At 34.7% G+C, this 18,285-nt stretch overlaps 1 long non-coding RNA gene across 2 annotated transcripts; it reads right to left on the reverse strand.

Annotated features, from left to right (window-relative positions):
- Window positions 1–822: 822 nt before the first annotated feature.
- LOC146768138 (uncharacterized) lies at window positions 823–18,285 on the reverse strand. Of its 2 annotated transcripts, XR_014951010.1 has the most exons (3): window positions 4,234–18,285; window positions 3,089–3,218; window positions 823–2,987 (listed from the first exon to the last, which is right to left on the reverse strand). It is a non-coding gene; the product is annotated as an uncharacterized LOC146768138 (long non-coding RNA). The 2 variants fall into 2 exon arrangements; XR_014951009.1 differs by having other exon boundaries at window positions 823–3,218.

Below are 18,285 nucleotides of genomic sequence, written 5' to 3' on the forward strand. Positions count from 1 at the left end.
AATATTAAATCCATTTTCTTGCCAGAAGTATTAAAAAAGTACATATTTCATTGTCAAAATCATATATCCAACATTATAATAATAATTTCTTCCAGGATCACTAATCTCCGGATACAGAAGATTTGTTTTAAGTATCAAGTACCTTGCTGTACTTTACTGAAAATGAAGTGAAAGTATAAACAAGAAAAAAGAAAAAAAACTCTAGTTGATCTGACAAAAAGAACATATTTAATTTTATCTTTCTATAAAATGTAAGGCTTTTTTAAGATGAATAGAAAAGACAGAGTAAATACTTCTGGCAAAATTCAGGTAGCATCCTCTATCTCCTCAATCAATACTTAAGATATAAAGTCCATGCAGCCAAAGGAAATTTTATCAACCATTTCAAAAAACTTTGAATTAAGACTTTCAGAAGTCACCAGGACTATACATAAGTGTAATATTACAATGTATTCCAATGCTTGACTGTCTTCTTAAACTAGAGTAGAATTCTGATCCTGGCTGCAAAGTTTAAATCTGCTTTTGGCATAGGGAGCATCAGTCCATACTTCTTTAGTACAATATTCAGCTGGGATAACAAATATTTTATTTTTCCAATTTTTCTGCCTTTATTCATCTTTTTCTTTCAGGGATGCAATTCCAATGTTTTCATCTAAGTTTATATAAATTAAACCATTCCTTTTAATTTGAGTATCTGCCACAACTATTTTCTTCTTATATGTAAATATTACCGTGTAACTACAGCAGGAACGTTAGTTGTAATATTCTCCCACCAGTCTACAAAAATTTTTGTTACGAGAACAAATAATGTTTTCAGATTGATGTGCTTAAGATAAATGATATTTTTATTAGATCAATGAATATAGTTAATTTTTTTTAAGTTTGTGCAAAACTCACTTTTATCATACCAATAATTACTATTCCATTACCGCTATCCTCAGATTTTCTACTCAAGAAAATATCAGATGTACCTATAACACAGATAAGGATTCAAAGGCAAAAAATAAAATTATGTCAGAGAACAGTGTTTCCTGAAATATTATGTAATCATTATAGAATGGGTAGCCCAACTTCATGTGTCTAGGGTTTTTTGGGACTGTTTTGGTTTGTTTTTTTGTTATTTTTTTTTGTTTTGTTATTTGAATTTATCTTGGTTTTGCTTCTTAATACCAGCCCTTTCAAATAAAATTTATAAAGGCAAAGAATAATGTCTGGTGGGTTGCTTTATGGGGTCCAAATAATGCCACTAAGATGATATTGATACACAATAACATTAAGGAATTGTATCCATTCCTTAATATTTCTAAAAAAAAAAATCAGGAAACCTTTATTCTCTGGATACACCACAAGTCAAGCACAGCAAGAAAAGTTTGTTAGCACCCCATGTAATACTCCTTCATCCATGTCTTCACTTAAAATCTTTCTACCAGTTTCTCACAAGTCTATAGTCCCAGTTTATTCCCAATGTATTTGTTCCTTTGGTTTTGATTTTGACTGTCATATCCCAAATTCTTCACTCTGACACAAAAACATTCATAGAATTATAGAGTGATTTGGTTTGGAAATGTCCTTAAAGATCATCTAATTCCAACCTTCCTTCTATGGACAGGGAAACATTCCATTGGACCAGATTGCTCAAAGCCTCATCCTACTCTAACAGTAGGATGAAATGGGGCATCCCTTACACCAAAAATTTCTCCTTAATACCTAATCTAAACTTGCATTTTTCCATTAAGACATTCCCTTTTGAACTTCCACTAGAGGCTTCCATATCAACTCCCTCTTCAGCTTTTTTCCAGGCCCCCTTTAGGTACAGTAAGATTGCTCTACAGTAAGATTCAGCTCCCCTCCAGCTGAATCCCAGCTCTCCCAGTTTCTCTCCACAGGAGAGGTGCTCCATCTCTAATTATCTCCATGCCACTCCTTGGGATCTGCTGTAACACATCCACACCGTTCCTATCCTGGGGACCCCAGGGCTGGATGCAGTACTCCAAATGGAGTCATCCATCAAGCAAGGGACAGCCAGATACCTTGGTGTATATGTCATTTATTTTGTCTGAGCTTTGGGTAGTGAGTGCCAAGTACCAGCACTTCAGATGATGGTTTTTGGTTTAGCCAGTAACATGAAATAACTAATGTTTAATTTACTGTAATGAAGAGCTGTTTCATTCACAGGGTGAACAAGTTTTAACTCAATACTTAAAACTCATAATATTCATCCAAGTAGAAGGGCCAACTGGCTTTAAATGGCTTTGCCCACCTGCTTTGATGCAGTTGTGGTGATAGAGCTTAATTACCTTAATTATGGCTTATGTAATTGTCTTCATTTCAGGCACAATATACATAACCAGGTGATTGTAGATGTAATACAGGTGATTTTGGATTTTTAAGGGTTTCCTGAGTACACTTACTATTATTCAGATTTTGGCACATATATTATTATTTTTAAAATAAAATAAAGTCTTAATTAATCTCCTTAAACTTTTACTAACATAGTGCTATACTTTGAATTGTAGAAATTATTTTAGAATTATTTGCAGAATATCTCTTCTAGTTATTCTGACTGACATTTTACCTAGACATCTGCTTCTGTCAAAAAAGATCCTTTATTATAACTTAATTTTTATAACTTCCTTTTGTCACATGTGTTGTATGTATGATATTATTTTGTTTATTTTTTCAAGGGCTTTTTACTGCATATATTGTTTTCTTTAATGAAATATAACAATGGTGGAAACAGTTGTGGATGGGGGGTATGAGATGAGATAGACTGTCAGCTGTATGGATATTTCTATAGCATTGGCATAAGGGGTTTTTTACCAAGAATCAACACTTGCTTGATTCAGGAAGAACACAGAAAGAAAAAGTGGCTGTTAGCTTCTTGGTGCTTTGTTCCAATGAATGACTTTGTCCCATGCAAGATTACTGAGGAAAAGCAAAGGTACAGGAATGGATCTGGGTTTTGCTTCTGAAAATGCTTAAATTTTCTGGAAAACATGAAGAGGAATAATTCACTTAGCAATTCAAAATGTCCATACTTTTTGGTTAGTGGTTTTACTGCTATCAAGGGTATACCAAGTCTGCTCACGTTCACTTGATGCCTTCATCCTTCATTGTTGGAAGTGCAGGAGCACATGTGCCCAAAGGGAATTTTCTGCTGATGCACGGTTGCAGCCTTATGCTTTATAATAGCAATGAGAAAATTATGGGCAAGGAAGCTGGTTTAAAAAAAGAACAACAATCAAATGAGGTAATTCTTTTAATGGATGGATATCTAATTGTGCTGACAAATCATAATTTAGAACTTCCATAAACATTAGACCATAAACATTAAAGAATAAGCATTAAACCTACAGTCCACACAATACCATGTCCTCAAAAACATCAGATTCTAAAGAGAAGCTTTTCTAATAGATGTACATACTCCAGCTGTGAATTTTCCTCCAGGAATCCCAATATGCATACAAGGGAGATCAAACAGCCTGATTTACAATAAAGCTAAGGAACGGCAGACAGTATAGCAAGATAAATCTGATGCCATCACAATTTTGAAGGAATGACAATCATTTTTCTGCTGCTCATCACTTTCTTGAAAATTAATTAAGTAATAAATTAGATTTACTAATTTGTTACATAATGTGACAAACTTGGCGCTGACCTTAAAAAAAAATGTGGCTATTTAGGAAATATAGTGGAGAAGAATGCATTTTTCCACTTCTTTATAGGGACCAAAAATTCTGTTCTACTTCCACCCCACTAAGTAAAAAGATTTGCAGAATTTGCAGCACTCAAGAAAGGAGCCACTAATATCAAGTCATGCATTTGCTAAACTATTAATATAATTATAATCATCAGAGCAACACTGCAGATGGCCTTGATAGCATTGCTTGACTCAAGAAGCAGCCAGAAATTATTAGGAGGTTTGTTGGAACTCTTTTTTTTAACTGATGCACTTTTCTAATTAAAACTGTATTTGCTGCCTTGGTCTCTAAAACCATCAATTATGGAAGCATTTCCCAATAGCCCACAGCATGCAAATATTATATGACATAAAAACCATTAAAGTTCTTCTGGGGAGCTTATTGCTGCTTTTATTGCTATACTTTGATATGTAGCTAATATTGTTGGAAATGCGTATCTTTTAGTCAATGTATCTTTGTCAGGTGCTCAATTATGATTTCTTTATGTGATATCAGAATATTAGTAAAATCTGTGAAAGAGAAAACTTCTTACCACAGAAGTGCCCAGATAAAGGAACATGTTTCTTAGGTTGTAGGTCAGTGTAAGCAGATATTCTTCAAAGGCACATAAGTTATAAGGCACAGAACAAATTTCAAATCACTGTCATCACATGTTACATATATACAATTTTTTATTTTTTAATGCAGTGGAAGTCTATTCAACTAAACTATGAAAAAAGAAAAATTCCTTTAATTAGCAAAGAAAATACTACTGGCATTACGTCTTATTTTTTAAGCCTAGAGAGTAGGTTTGCACTTAAATGTCCAATGAAAGAACATTTTCTTCTTGCATGTATGTAAAAATAATTAACTTAAAAGCACAAGCTAAAGCACTTGCAATAATTTAACTAAGTTACAATGAGATCTAGATCAGATCTTTTTGTATAACTTTTTACTATTGTCATTCTGCTTACAGTAGTGGACTTTTTCTTTTGTGTTAACCTTTTATGCTTCAAGTGCTGGGGTCTTTAAAGATGAGGCCATCAACAGTAGCTTGAATTCAGTACATTAAGTTCATGAACTATATGGTTTGAAGAAGACTCCAAATGCAATATTGAAAACCATAAATATATCTCATTAGCAAGTCAAACTTGGATACAGAAGTAATTAGCTGTGTCAGAAGAATGAACATTTTGCCTTCAAGGAAATAACAAAAGTTGCATAGAATTTGCATACAGTATATGAAATATGGAAATTTCTCTGTAAACAGATGTGTTTTCAGCATTGATTTACTGTCATCACTAAATGATGAGGATGTGCATGAATACTGATATGGTGGTATTACATTATTCATTTACTAAAGAAAGGTAGAAAAGAGAGCAAGAAAGAGAGAAAGAGAAAGTAAATTGCCTTAAATTTGTTGAAAGAACTTTTCTATTTTATGAGGGGTTGAGTAGATAGAGAAACAACTTGGTCAATTTGATGATGGAAAAGAAAGCAGGAAGTTTACACCAAAAATCTTAAAATTACATGGACATAAAAACTTGAAACAAAGAAGGAATAATACTACTTATAAAAAAAATAGTTTTAACTTTATGCCTGAAATTTGAATGCAAAGCTTAAATGTAAGCACTCAAAAGATGGTTTTATTCTCTGTGACAGATGTTTTCATGTGTTCTGGTCAAATCTCAAGAAATGGCAGCAGGAAATAATCCAAACCTATCTAGATTTAATTTTATCTAGCCCAACTGACCAGCTTGAATTTTAAAAGACACTTGATTGCAAACCTTTAGCCTATGAAAATAGATGTCAAAGTCCTACTTGGATAAATGGTGTGAAATTCTAAGCAGTGTTGATAATGCTTAGAATGTAGACCAATTGGAAAAAGGATGAAGAAAAAAATATGAACATAAAGCCAGGGACCTCAGATAAAGGGAAAGCTGGACAGGACGGAACACACATCCAACCAATATGATTAATGCAACATTCTCCCCCTATTCGAGAGAAGATGGCAGTTTTTACACACTTCTATATAGTTTAAAGTTTACAAAGGCACTCTGATTGGTAAGCTAACAGTGTTTACCTTTCTTAAGGTGGTCGGACTTTTCACACTGCAGCTCTACTCTAATTCATGCTCGGATAGCTGATTACTCTGTAGTGACCTTAACATAATTTCTGACTGCGCCACAACTGAATTCTCACTGCATCAAAGTCTTTGAGGCCCCATCAAGGCCACTTATCAGAGCCTAGTCTGAGGGGTGGCTCAGTTCTCGCTCCAGACATAAATCATGCCCTCCCCCTCTCTCAGAAATTCTGTAACATGAACAGACAATTGTAAGGGAATAAAGAGGGTCTTAAAAAGATTATTGTACCATATTACTTCAGTAGAGACTTACTACAGACTTATGATTGTTTACACTGCATGTGTTCTATTCCAATTTTATATTTTCTTACATTTTGGTAATGGTCAAAGTAATTTCAGTTCAGCCATTCTCACAGATGCCTTGTATCCCCTATGTCCTCTTTCAATGAATGCACAAGTATATGTTAGGCAAGCTTAAAGAGAAAAATCTGGATATTATCATGCTGCAGGGACACAGTTTTTCATCCTGGAAATCTAAACACTATTGGAAGCTTGTGTGAATATGCTGCTTAAATAAAGAATAACTTGTTTAGATCAACAGCATAAATAAAATATTCACCTAATACCAATCAAGTTTTAACTCAATCCTCTGTATGAATACTGTTTATATGAGTTTTATATAGATAACCAGAAACTAAAACCAAGAATAATAAGAAATCAGCCTGAGGGTCTTTTGCATGAAGATACAGTTGGAGGCCTCTCACAGGAGGTGCCCCCAGGCCCCATTCTGGGCTCAGTATTGTTTGATTTGTTCATCAGTTGCTTGGATGAAGGGGCAGATGCCCCTCAGCAAGCTCACTGAGGAAGCACCGCTGGCAGGAGTGGCTGATGCCCCAGGGGGCTGTGCAGCCCTTCAGAGGGACCTTGACTGGCTGGAGGAATGGGCAGAGAGGACTTAAAAACCATTAAAGTTCTGTCTGAAATTCGGCAAAGGCAGGTGCAGTGTCCTGCACATGGGAAAGAGTAACCCCATGCACCAGCACAGGCTGGGGGCTGTCCTGCTGAAAAACAGCTCTGAGGAGAAGGACCTGGGGGTCCTGGTAGAAAATAAGCTGTCCATGAGCCAGCAGTGCCCTTGTGGCCAGGAACACAAAGGGTACCCAGGGTCATCGTTTGCTAATGAAATGACAGATCATGTAGAACATTATAGATCTGTGGGTTCAAAGACAGCTCTTAGTTAAGGGTTCAATAAGAAATTCTGGAATTTCCTTAGCAGTATTAATGACAATTAACTTGTGAGGTGTAAATCAAAATCTTATTCTTCAGTTAGTTATTATTTCTGTTTTACAAGGCTCATTTTATTTATGTATATATACCAAAATGTTGAGCTAATATTTTCAGACTTATTTTTGTCTATCTCAGGAATGTGCACAAAGACATTGAACAGACACCTGCAGAAAGCTTGGATCTAATTCTGGAGTATGCATCACATTGCTTTCATGAGAGTAAAATCACTCATATTTCAATCCCAGACTAAGAAAATAATCCCCCCTTCACAGAAACCACTCAAATTAATTGCTCTTAAATCATTGAGTAATGTTTACTGAAGTCTCTATACGCCATTAAAAATCCAATATTTAAAAGTAATACAACAGTAGCAATAAAGGCCCATATTGGAATGACAAATGCTGTATGCATCAACCAGCCAGATTTTGCTAGAAATTGATTAATTTCAACAGGTTATTTTGAAATTTCTATCAGATATTTAAGTTAGCTGTTAAATATAAGTATTGGAACCATCTGGAGATGTGTTGTAGGCAGAATAGTCCAATAAATGTGATGTGCAATGGTGATATGCCTTTAGATTATTTATATCTTCTGTTTGATTGCTATCTGAACTAATAATTTGTTTCCTAATTTTAGAAAATTCAGACTTAAAGCCTAGTACTAATTTTTACATATAACTGTATTTTATTACAATTTTCTCTGGAGATCTGACTCTAGATCCTGGACTCACTTTCCTGAATAGGAGATCAGTGACTGAAGTTTGTTTACCAAGTGAGCAGTGCCCTAGTCGGGACAAGTTGCTGTTGCTTGGCATCTTCACATTAAAACATGTAAAAATGGCAGTGAAATAGTCAAAATTATAAATGAGAGAATAAGTATGAAAAACTCTCAAACCTTCTAAAAGATAAGACATGAAATGTTCTCTGTAATCAGCAAAATTAATTAACTCAGAAATTCTATGCTTAATTTTGTATGGTCAGTCACCTGGATATTCAGAACACCTTACCTCACAGTGAAAAATTAAGGAATAATTTCTGTTGGTTTCTTAGACCAAACACAACAATTTTTTCTGTTAAGCAACAAATTATAATTTCTTTATATATTTCTGTTTTTCCTGTGAGCTTAACCTCCCAGCATTTCTGCTCTCACATTAGTCCTGAACAGCTCCAGAGTTCTGCATATTATCTGCTTCCTGAGGGTCCCAAAAATTCCATAATGCCTGTAGAAACCCTAACTGGCTTTTCTTCACCCTTAGGTCAGGGGAATGAATAAATACAAAAGACTGACTTACCTATAAGTAATAAATATGTACTGTTCAACTGATTTTGTATTTCAGAAATTATTTTTTTGTGTCTGTGACTCACTGTGACTATTACACCAATTAAAATTCCATGAATTGTGGCTGAGTAGTCTTTAAATATCTGGCTTCATGTTCCTAGGGCAATTTAAAATGCTTAAACATGTCACCAGAAATTATTGTAAACAGCACTATTTTAATTTTCACTTAGCTGTGCATGTAAGGTTTGACCTTGTCAGCCCCGACCCAGCAAGTAAAGCAAGAAAATCAGAACCTCTGTCTTGGCACTGTTCCAGATTTGGGTTGACGGCTTATGCTTCATTAAACTTAAATAATTTCATATAATTTCATTAGACTTAGACACTCAAATGAACCCAGTCACCATTGGTTTATGAATCATCAGACACAGTCTGAGCATTTCAAAGCAAGCCACACATGCCTGCCAAAAAAATAGTCAAGTACTCCAAGAAAAATCCTGAAAAAACCCAGGATGACAATCCTAATGGAAAATGATCACCAGAGGCAGGTGATACGCATAAAATTTAAATAAAACAATATGTTAAAAATTGTTTAGACTCTGTTTTACCTCTGGAATTCATCCTAATTTAAGTTAGCTTTTTAGAAAGCAATAGAATAGTACATCTTGTATGTAGGAGAATATCACTGATGCACCATTGCTAGATATTGGATCACAATTTTCTCGCTTCCAAAAGCCCCAAAGAAACAATCCCATGCATATTAAAAAGAACAAGAAACTATAACCCAGGAAGCCATTATTTACTGTAGTCTTTTCAATTAATAATGTCACAGGCAGTTGAGCTCCTTGGAAATAGAAGCTTCACAATGTGTTACTCCACATTTCACAAGAAAAAAGTATGACATATAGAGTCTTATTACTTAGAAGAACAGTGGAGCTTGAAACTCTTGCATTAAGTTTGAGCAGCCTTAGTGAAAATGAGATCTCATTCCCTCATTATGCAATCTGACATCCTTCATCTAAAACCAAATGAGATAATAAAGTAAGAGAGATGAGACATATTTTCTGCATAAAGAACCACATAATCCTTTATATCATTTAAATAATAGATTCATAAAATCTTTTTTAAATATCCAACTAAATGACGCAGTGAAATATTAATAACCTGCATATTTAATAATATTAATACCACATGCTGAATGGTAGCTAAATTATATTCTTAGAGATACACCAAACAACACCAACATGGCTGTGATTGGCTTGAATTTGAAGTTTGTAAAGCACTACATAGCAACAGGTCTCAGTATTGTACAGTATTGTACATCAGCATATCATTAAAATGCTGACTTTATTTCATGCTTACATAATTTTCCTTGAAGAGGGGTCTGTGCTGATATTTGAGATTGAGTATCAAGAAGCAATATTCTTACTGCATTACAAGGCAATTTCTTAACTTGTCATGAGAAAAGAATCTCACCAGTTGTTGAGAATAAACCTGATGGTGTGTTTTCAGGCATACTGAAAAACATGAGAGATATTTACCTCCTACATCTGCTAGGAGTGGGGCCTGAAGAGACCCTTTTCTCTTTTCTAATGTCTTTGTAGCTGTGTCAAATTACCATAAAAAATAAAATGGCAGATAATAATTTAGATTACTAAGCAATGAGTCATTAAACACTAGTAGACATTAAATCAAAATTACCCTGACTTTGCCTGAAGTAGATGGGAAACGGAGATCCAAACACACTGCTGGGAAAATTCCTGACAGATTTAAAATTCAGAAACGACAGGGAGAAGAGCAATAAAATGCTTCCTGTTTTCTTCTGGCTATGAAGGGTTTTCTACATCTTCTATAATTTTTAAGCATTACATAGCCAGGAATTAATTTATCTCTATAACCACTTTTTTATGTACAGGAGGGTCTTCAATCTCTTAAGAATCAAGAGCTGGGACATTGAATTGTAAGGCAGAAATCCAAAACAGACTACATAGTACATCAAAATATCTACAGTGAAAATTAAGCAAAATAGAGGCACATAGTTCAAAATCTGAAACACTTTAAACACAGGTCATTCACTATCTGTTTCTGGAGACCCTTGAAAGCACTGTGTGCTTTATTCACCAATATTAATGTTTAATGTTACAAAGATACAGTATTCCCTCAGAGGTACCCTTAGACTTGGCAGTGTGAAACAACCTGCTTAGTTGATTACAGTCCATAACCCCAGCCATGGTCTCTGACACATCTTATCTACTGGAAATGCAAAGGGAATATTATCTCCTTTGGCTCTCTGCAGAATTTAACATCAGATACAAGTGCTTCAAGAGGACAGTGGAAGATGGGGCTAAAATACATAAACACTCTGCCAGAAGGACTGACCTGTGTTAGCACCTAGGCTAATGTCCTAAAAAATGCATTTAAAATATCTCATTCCAGAAAATAACAAGCACAAAAGACTCTGAAAAAGGTGCATTAGGATATGGTAAAATGACTGTGCAAAGCACAGGGCCACAGGAGTCTCACTGATGTCTAAAATACAAGTTTAGTGGAGTTGACAGAAGAGGAGATAGTTCTCATCAGATTACAGCTGACAGTGTCATGTAGCAACACAAGAAGATATGTAATGAACAGAGCAAAGGAACTATAACCCCATCATCCAAAACCATAATGACAATGCACAACAAACATTCTGCAGAGCATTAGTCCTTCATTTACAAGAAAAGTTTAATTACATCAATAAATGTAAGTTACCTAGACCCAAAAGACCTTAAGAGATCACCACACAGAAAGAGGCTGAAATAATCTGAAGAAGCAAACCAAGGCAAGCAGACCAGAGGGTAAACTCATCCAAAGGACTTATTTGAAATAAAAAGGTGTTGGGAAAAAAATAATCATACAGAAAATATCCATACCTAAGTCTCTAACCTACAGAAAAAGTGTAGTTTTAGAAAAAAACTAGGGCCAAAATTTCACTTTTAATACACTAAGGAAAGATGCTGTGGTGCATGGTTTTCTGAAATCACAGGGAACTAGATGTCAGCAGGCCAAAGGGTCACTTTTCATTCCATTTTCCAGGGTACAAGTGGAGAATTTGAAAATGAAATGAAGAATTTCCAAAATTTCTAGGCATGTAAGGGAAAACTACTTGGTTAAAAATCACATTAGTGACAGATAAAACTGAAAATTGCAATATTGCATATTGTGATGCTTACATATATAGTATATATCCAAATACTGATTATACTGAAAAAAATCAGTCCAACTTTCCTAAAGTCTAAAAATATATAAAAACTAGTAAATAGATAATGATTTTCCACTATTGATAGTTACATGCTTGTATTTCATAATGTATTTCCAATTTCAAAAAAATATGTATCTTATGGTTAATTTTCAAAGATCTAAGGTTAGAAATTAATCCAGTTATGCATGTGGGAAAGGCATAAGAGCTAGATAAAATATATTTCATAATTCTTTCAGAGATATTTCTTTCCCAGGGGAAAAACAAGGTAGCACACCTCAGAGGACAAGCACAGATCACCTTAAGAATCCTCTGTGCATACCTTATAATAGATGTTTTATCTTCCCAAGAAAAGAGAAACAGGAAAAATAATCATTAAAAAGGGCAGGCCACACTGATAAAGAGAAGAGGAAATAAACATGAAATCACAATATGCCTTGAAATTTCAGTGTAGTAGGTGTGCTTCCAATGGCTGCTAAATAATATGTCCTTGTTGCTTCCTGAAATCTTAAATACATACACATTTTTGGTGATCCAGGGTAAAATTGCAGCATTTTTAATGTGGCACCACAGTTGATTGGTCCTAATTGGATTTTTTTTAATCTATGTCGGAAGATAAATTATTTGATTTTACTGCCTGCAGTGAATGTACAGGTGTGGCAGTTCTAAAGACTTTTTTTTTTTTTTAATGGGGAAAGTGATTTATTACAGTATAAGTGAAAATCCAGGAGTGTTCAATGCTGTCTCTTTTTCAAAATCTAAGCACTCTTCAGTCTTCTATTCTTGGTGGCTATTCAGGAAATAATCATATCTTTGTGTGTTATGTATGCAATACATGCAACCAGCACATGCAGGAAGCATGCAAAAATGACTGTCCAGTCATAACATCAACTTTGAATTTTTTTTTATATTAAAAATAAAACTATACAATGTCTGAGAAATAAAGTAGGTGAGATCCATACCCTTCTTCATTTCCTTTATATCACTCAGACCAAGTAATGAGAAAAATAGTAACAGTGTTTTCCGGCATAAGACACAGGTGCATGTCAAATAGGTAGAAGGTAGAGAGGGGTTTTGGGGCTTTTTTAAATGCTTATAGTCAAGTGTTAATTAATCCACTGACATGATTTCTTATGAAAAATTCAAGTTTTTAACAACACTAAAACAAATCAAAACACTAGTTAACATAAATTATCAGATACCAGTAAAAAGACTTGTATCTATAAAAATATTACTAAGAATAACAAACTTTTTGTCCAGCAAGACCTTCTTCCACAATTAATTGCAGCATTGAGTCGAAATATTTTTACCCTCACTACTTGCAATGAAATACATATACAAAGGTGCATATTTATTTTCATCACATGGAATAATTTTAAAACAAATATCCTCAGATCACTTGCAAGCCCCTGTTCATAAAGACACAGACATGTTCTGTAAAATATTTCTCATTAACTAAACCCATTTAGTTTGTTTTTATAAAAAAAAGTTACTACTTGATTTTCATTCCTTCACCTGCTTCACCTAAAATTAACGCCATTTGATTTCATCACATAATATCATTATGAAGATATATCTTCATATTTTTCAATCACAATCATTGAAATAGCAACTTTATTTCATGAAGAATAGTGCCTATCAGGATATATTATCATTATACAATGTGCACCTAAAATGAGGCAAATTTAAAGCAATGTTCTACCACTTAATTATCATGACAAATGAAGATCAAGTAATTTTAGCCTGACACTCTCTTATATAGCTTCCAAAAGAGCTCAAAGCATACAGCAATTTGTACCACTTTGGAAAGATTTTTTTTTTTTAATAAGTAGTAGGATATTCTAGATGGTATCAGCCTGAGGAAAGCATTGCCTGGCTGAATTGCATCATGCTTGATTACACTTTAGAGCAGCATATCATTGCTTTCAGTAGATTGAATTAAATTACCTGAGAGCAATAATACACATGCACTTTGAATTGACATTCCTTGTCTTCAATTTTAAATACTGAGGTGCACTATTAGGTAGCATTATTTATCTTATCGTGATTAGCAAATATTTTTGAAAACAATTCACGAAAGGTCTCATTTGAAATATGCTGCACTCTGGAACTAGAAATCAATCCATGATTTTACAAAATGTTTCAGATGCAAAGAATATGAAACAAACTGAAATCCTGAGCTATATATTCTACTGTCAGGGTTTGATGTAAAATATTTAGCAAATGCTTGGGTGGTTTAGCCTTTAAAAAAATAACATCAGAAGAGGTTATGGAAGTCTTCATCAAAGCCTATAGACTACACAAAAACATATTTGCAACTTGTTATAATGCATCGTATTTCCAGAGGGAAAAAAATAATTAAACCAAATAATAGAAAAAAATTTGCTAGTGAAAAAAATGCTTGTGTCTTTATGTCTGTATGAAGTTTGGCTGTTGTCCCATGCTTGAGACAGATGCAACTTTAGTAGTGATCGTGCACTGAAGGTGGATGCCCAAGCAATGGAATGATAGGCATTTCTGCCTCCCACTGCTGTGAACTTCAAAACCTCAGCAGGGTTTCAACAGGTCTGGTGGGAACTAGCTCAATAATGTAGATGGCAACAGCATTACTAAATTTCATTATTTTAATCTGTATAACATAAGTATTACGTAAGAATATCTTCCTTCTGTTGCTTGTCTTACACCAAATGGAACAAACTATGTAACTAATTGAAACTGGTAGGTCAGGGAGAGTAATAATCACAGCAGTCACATTAGAGAATAAACTTCTTTCAACAGTTTTGATTAGATCGGTGCAGATATTCTCCAAGCAAAATTTTATTTAAATACATTATTATGGAAATTGACTTTAAAGTCATTCCCTGGCATATTCACATGCTGTCTTCTTTATCAGGCAGGACACAGTGATGAAAAAGCAATCCACTACAGCTTCAGGAATTAAACTTTATCTGTATCCCACTGCAAATAGGGGACCTGGGCAGGTACAGGTGCCTGAATCACAATCACATGAGGCATTTTGCATCACTGGCTACAGAAATTGTCAGCCATGCTGAGCATTTTCACCAGTCCTTCCTCCTCTCTTTCAAGGGCACAGACTATTTTTTGGGTGGAGGAAAGAGTGTTTACAGAGCCCTCCCCTGGGAGTCTGGCATGAGATGGCAGAAGGGAATCTGACAGCCTCTCTCCCAACTCTATGCAGAAATGAACCACTTCCATCATGGGACAAATTTGAAAAAATTCTTAATAAACTGAGATCAAGACAAGTGTGTCCATTCTCTATGCAATAAAATAAAGTGTCATACCAATGCTTCCCATATTATCTCTCTGTAACTCTTCACCAGCCATTTCTGATGCCATTTCTTCAGGAAATAGTGAAAGCCTCAAATTTATCCTAGAAGTCTTCTCCAGGTAACAAGACATACCAATAATAAAATAGTGAGGAAAAGAGATAATGAAAATCAAAGCAAATTAGAAATTATGAGGTATATAGAAGTGGGAACAGATAAGTACATTAGGAAAAACCAATTGTTGGCAGAACAACACAAAACCTCAAGTGTTTTAAGCATATTGAAAAGATAAATCTTGTCTTATTATCAGACGGAAATGCTAATAATAATAACAGCAACAACTAACATGCAGATTGAAGTGTTCAATAAATATTTCTATTTTAATTTTGGTGCAGAATAATGCATAAGTTGACAAATGTGGAAAACCTCACAATATAGCTAAATAAGCTGTTAATCAACATTTAGTAGCAATTGTCATATTTTAAAACTAGTGGACTGTCTCTGGAGTTCCCACAGTCCTTCAAATAAACATGGAACTCCAAGGAAATGCTAAAATATTGCTAGAGTGTTCTGCCAAAGTCACAAAAGGCAAAGGGGATGGCAGGAATAAGCACTTATATCAAGCAAGAAAAACTCCTGGAAAATCTGTTATAGGAATCAAACAATTTAATTTGTAATTGTCTTACAGGAAATTGATCTTGTCAAGCAAAAGTGACAACCATTGAATGAAATGGCAAATTTATTTCAGTGCTCTTACTGTAGAAGTATAAGTCTAAAGGACTAATAAAGGCATTTGAATTAGCTCTTCTAGTGCATAATGAGAAGATTACAATTTGGCTTATTATCCAACCTTGAAAGGAATGTCTTTGAGACTCAATTTTTCTAATAACATCTAGATTTATTAGTATTCAACAAACAGTGCTCAGACCAGAATATAACAGCCTTGCTCATAAAATAACATACCAAATAAAAAAGATTTCTTGGTTAAAGATTATTTTTCAAAATATTGATTCAATACAGTTGAATGTAAACATTCAGAGGAAGAAACAAGAAATGCAGGTCTCACTCTGGGGAAAAAAAAAGCCTACAGAAATTGTGTGGGAACTATAAACAGTCAGGTCCCAAGGAGCCACATGAGGCAAAAGTAATGCATTAATACAATTGTTGCAAAAAGAATGACTAGAAAAAAGGGGACTAAGATGATTTTGCTTCTGTTTAATAAGATCAATACTGGAATATTCTGAAAATAACCTGCCCAGAAAGAAAAAAATTCTCAGCTAAAATATCAGTATTTTTAAAATTGAATCAGATAAAAATAAAAAATGGCAAACAACTTCATAAAATGAAATTTCAGCCCAAATCTCAGACAAGAGAAAACAAAATAAGAACATGGCAGAACAACTTCTCAGCTGGTATGCACACAGTGTCTGATGTTCAATTCAGAAGTCTCTAAGCTATCATATTGATTTTTTCTGTAAGGTTTAATATTTTAGATTCAGAAATGGATTTTTAGAAAATCATAGTTTTATAAAAATATTTTCCCCATTAAAATGTCTGATGTTTTATAACTTTTTTAACTGCAAAATTTTTCAAATAAAAATAAAGCTCTACGAAATTATTTAAGTACACAGCACCTAAGTTTGAAAGGAATATATTAAGGGGCCACTTAGGTTATAGAAAGAAGCTGACAATTGCAGCCAAAACAAGCAAAACAAAGAATAAAGATTTTATTTCATATTTAGGGTGATTAATCCCTGGATGGGATTTCTCCAGAACAGTAACAGACTGCAGGTCAGTTTTTGATTCCTTCTAATCTAATTTCTGGATAATATGCAATACCATATGCAATATACAGGAGGTCTAACTGGATGGTCTACTGCAATCTAGTAATCCATTTTAGGCATAAATTTTCACGGGGTGTGACAAGGATTGCCCTCCCTGCCACTGACAGTGCTTTCCAGTTGTAGGTGACAGTACACAGAGCATCAGTTAGGCTTCCATTGCCCTGTAACTGCCAAAGTTATTTCAATAGCTACAGAAACAAGCACAACGCTAATAGAGAGCATTATATGTTAAGATTTTAATTCAACAGATTTCTCCCTTTACCCTCAGTGAAGATAATTATAGCAAAGATCATTCTCCACAGAACTGTAGCAAGGAATTATGTATACTAGTTCAACACACAGAACCAAATTCCCCTTCTTATATTTAATAATATCAATGAAGTTGCTCTCAATAAAGAAGTTATGCTATTATGAGGGACATGCCCAAAGATTTTTACTGTCCTTTGTCAAACCCCAGGGTAGTTCATAACTCAGCCACAAATAAATCGTTCCCTTCATGTTATATTTGATTAGCATTCCCCTAAAGCAAATTCTATATTGAATCCAAAGAAAATATCTTTATTTTGGTTGAACAAGTTAATCAATACAGTCATGAGGCCATAATAGCAGCAAAGTTGTCATTCTGTCATGTAACTATATGTTTCACAGCATATCTCAGAAAGGGAAAGGACATGGTATTTAGTTTAGTTTTCTTGCTTTATGTACAACCCTCATTTTCTCTTTCTTCCTGCTGTCATGTACATTCACTTCATCATCCCCTATTTCTGCCTCATGGAGCATAGCAAGTCTTCTACCACCAGGAAACAGAAGAAATAGGACTGATTTACATCTGAGTTACAAGCCTCATACAATTACCATACATAGTAGACATTATTTATAATGCTATGCTATTTTATATACCTTTTATCAAAGTATCAGATCCATTGAAAGAGCAAAGAAAGCAATGTTTTGCCAATACTTACAATTTTTCCTGAGGTATTTTAAAAATATTAAATAAAGATTCAACATTCCCTCAGGAAATAAATAAAGGAGAGACAATGTAAGCAGAATGCTCACCCACTGCAGCATTGCCTCTAGACAGCAATTGCTCACAACAGCTAGGAACAGATACTGAGAAAAGAATCTCATATCCAGCTGAAATGGCACAGGGAATTTGGGAAGGCAGAATGCAATTATCTGAGATGGAATTTCATCAGAATGATAAGGTTATACCAAGGGAACATTAATGATCACTTTAGAGCTTCCTTTGAAGCAGAAAAGCAGGACTCAGGTATAATAATGCACTCAAAGAATTCAGGGCATAGGGCACAGAGAGATTTCGGTTTCCCGGCATCTCCTAGCTTGCACACAGAAACCCAGCGTGCCACTTCTGAGGCATTTCTGCCCTCCTAATGCCCACCATTGCAATACCTGAGCACAGACCTCAAAGAGCCTGGTGTGCCAAGGGGCACAAGGAGAGTTGAGTCACAAAACAAAGCTGAGTGCAGGGCTGAAAGGCCCACGGCTGATCCCAGCAGAGACCAAAGCCCCAGAGCCCTGCAGGGCACGACCGGGGTCCGAGCTGTGCGTGCTCATCGCCCTCCGCTATCGG

The sequence above is a fragment of the Lonchura striata genome, chromosome 2 (assembly GCF_050655825.1).
Source record: "Lonchura striata isolate lonStrDom1 chromosome 2, ASM5065582v1, whole genome shotgun sequence".
NCBI lineage: Eukaryota > Metazoa > Chordata > Aves > Passeriformes > Estrildidae > Lonchura > Lonchura striata.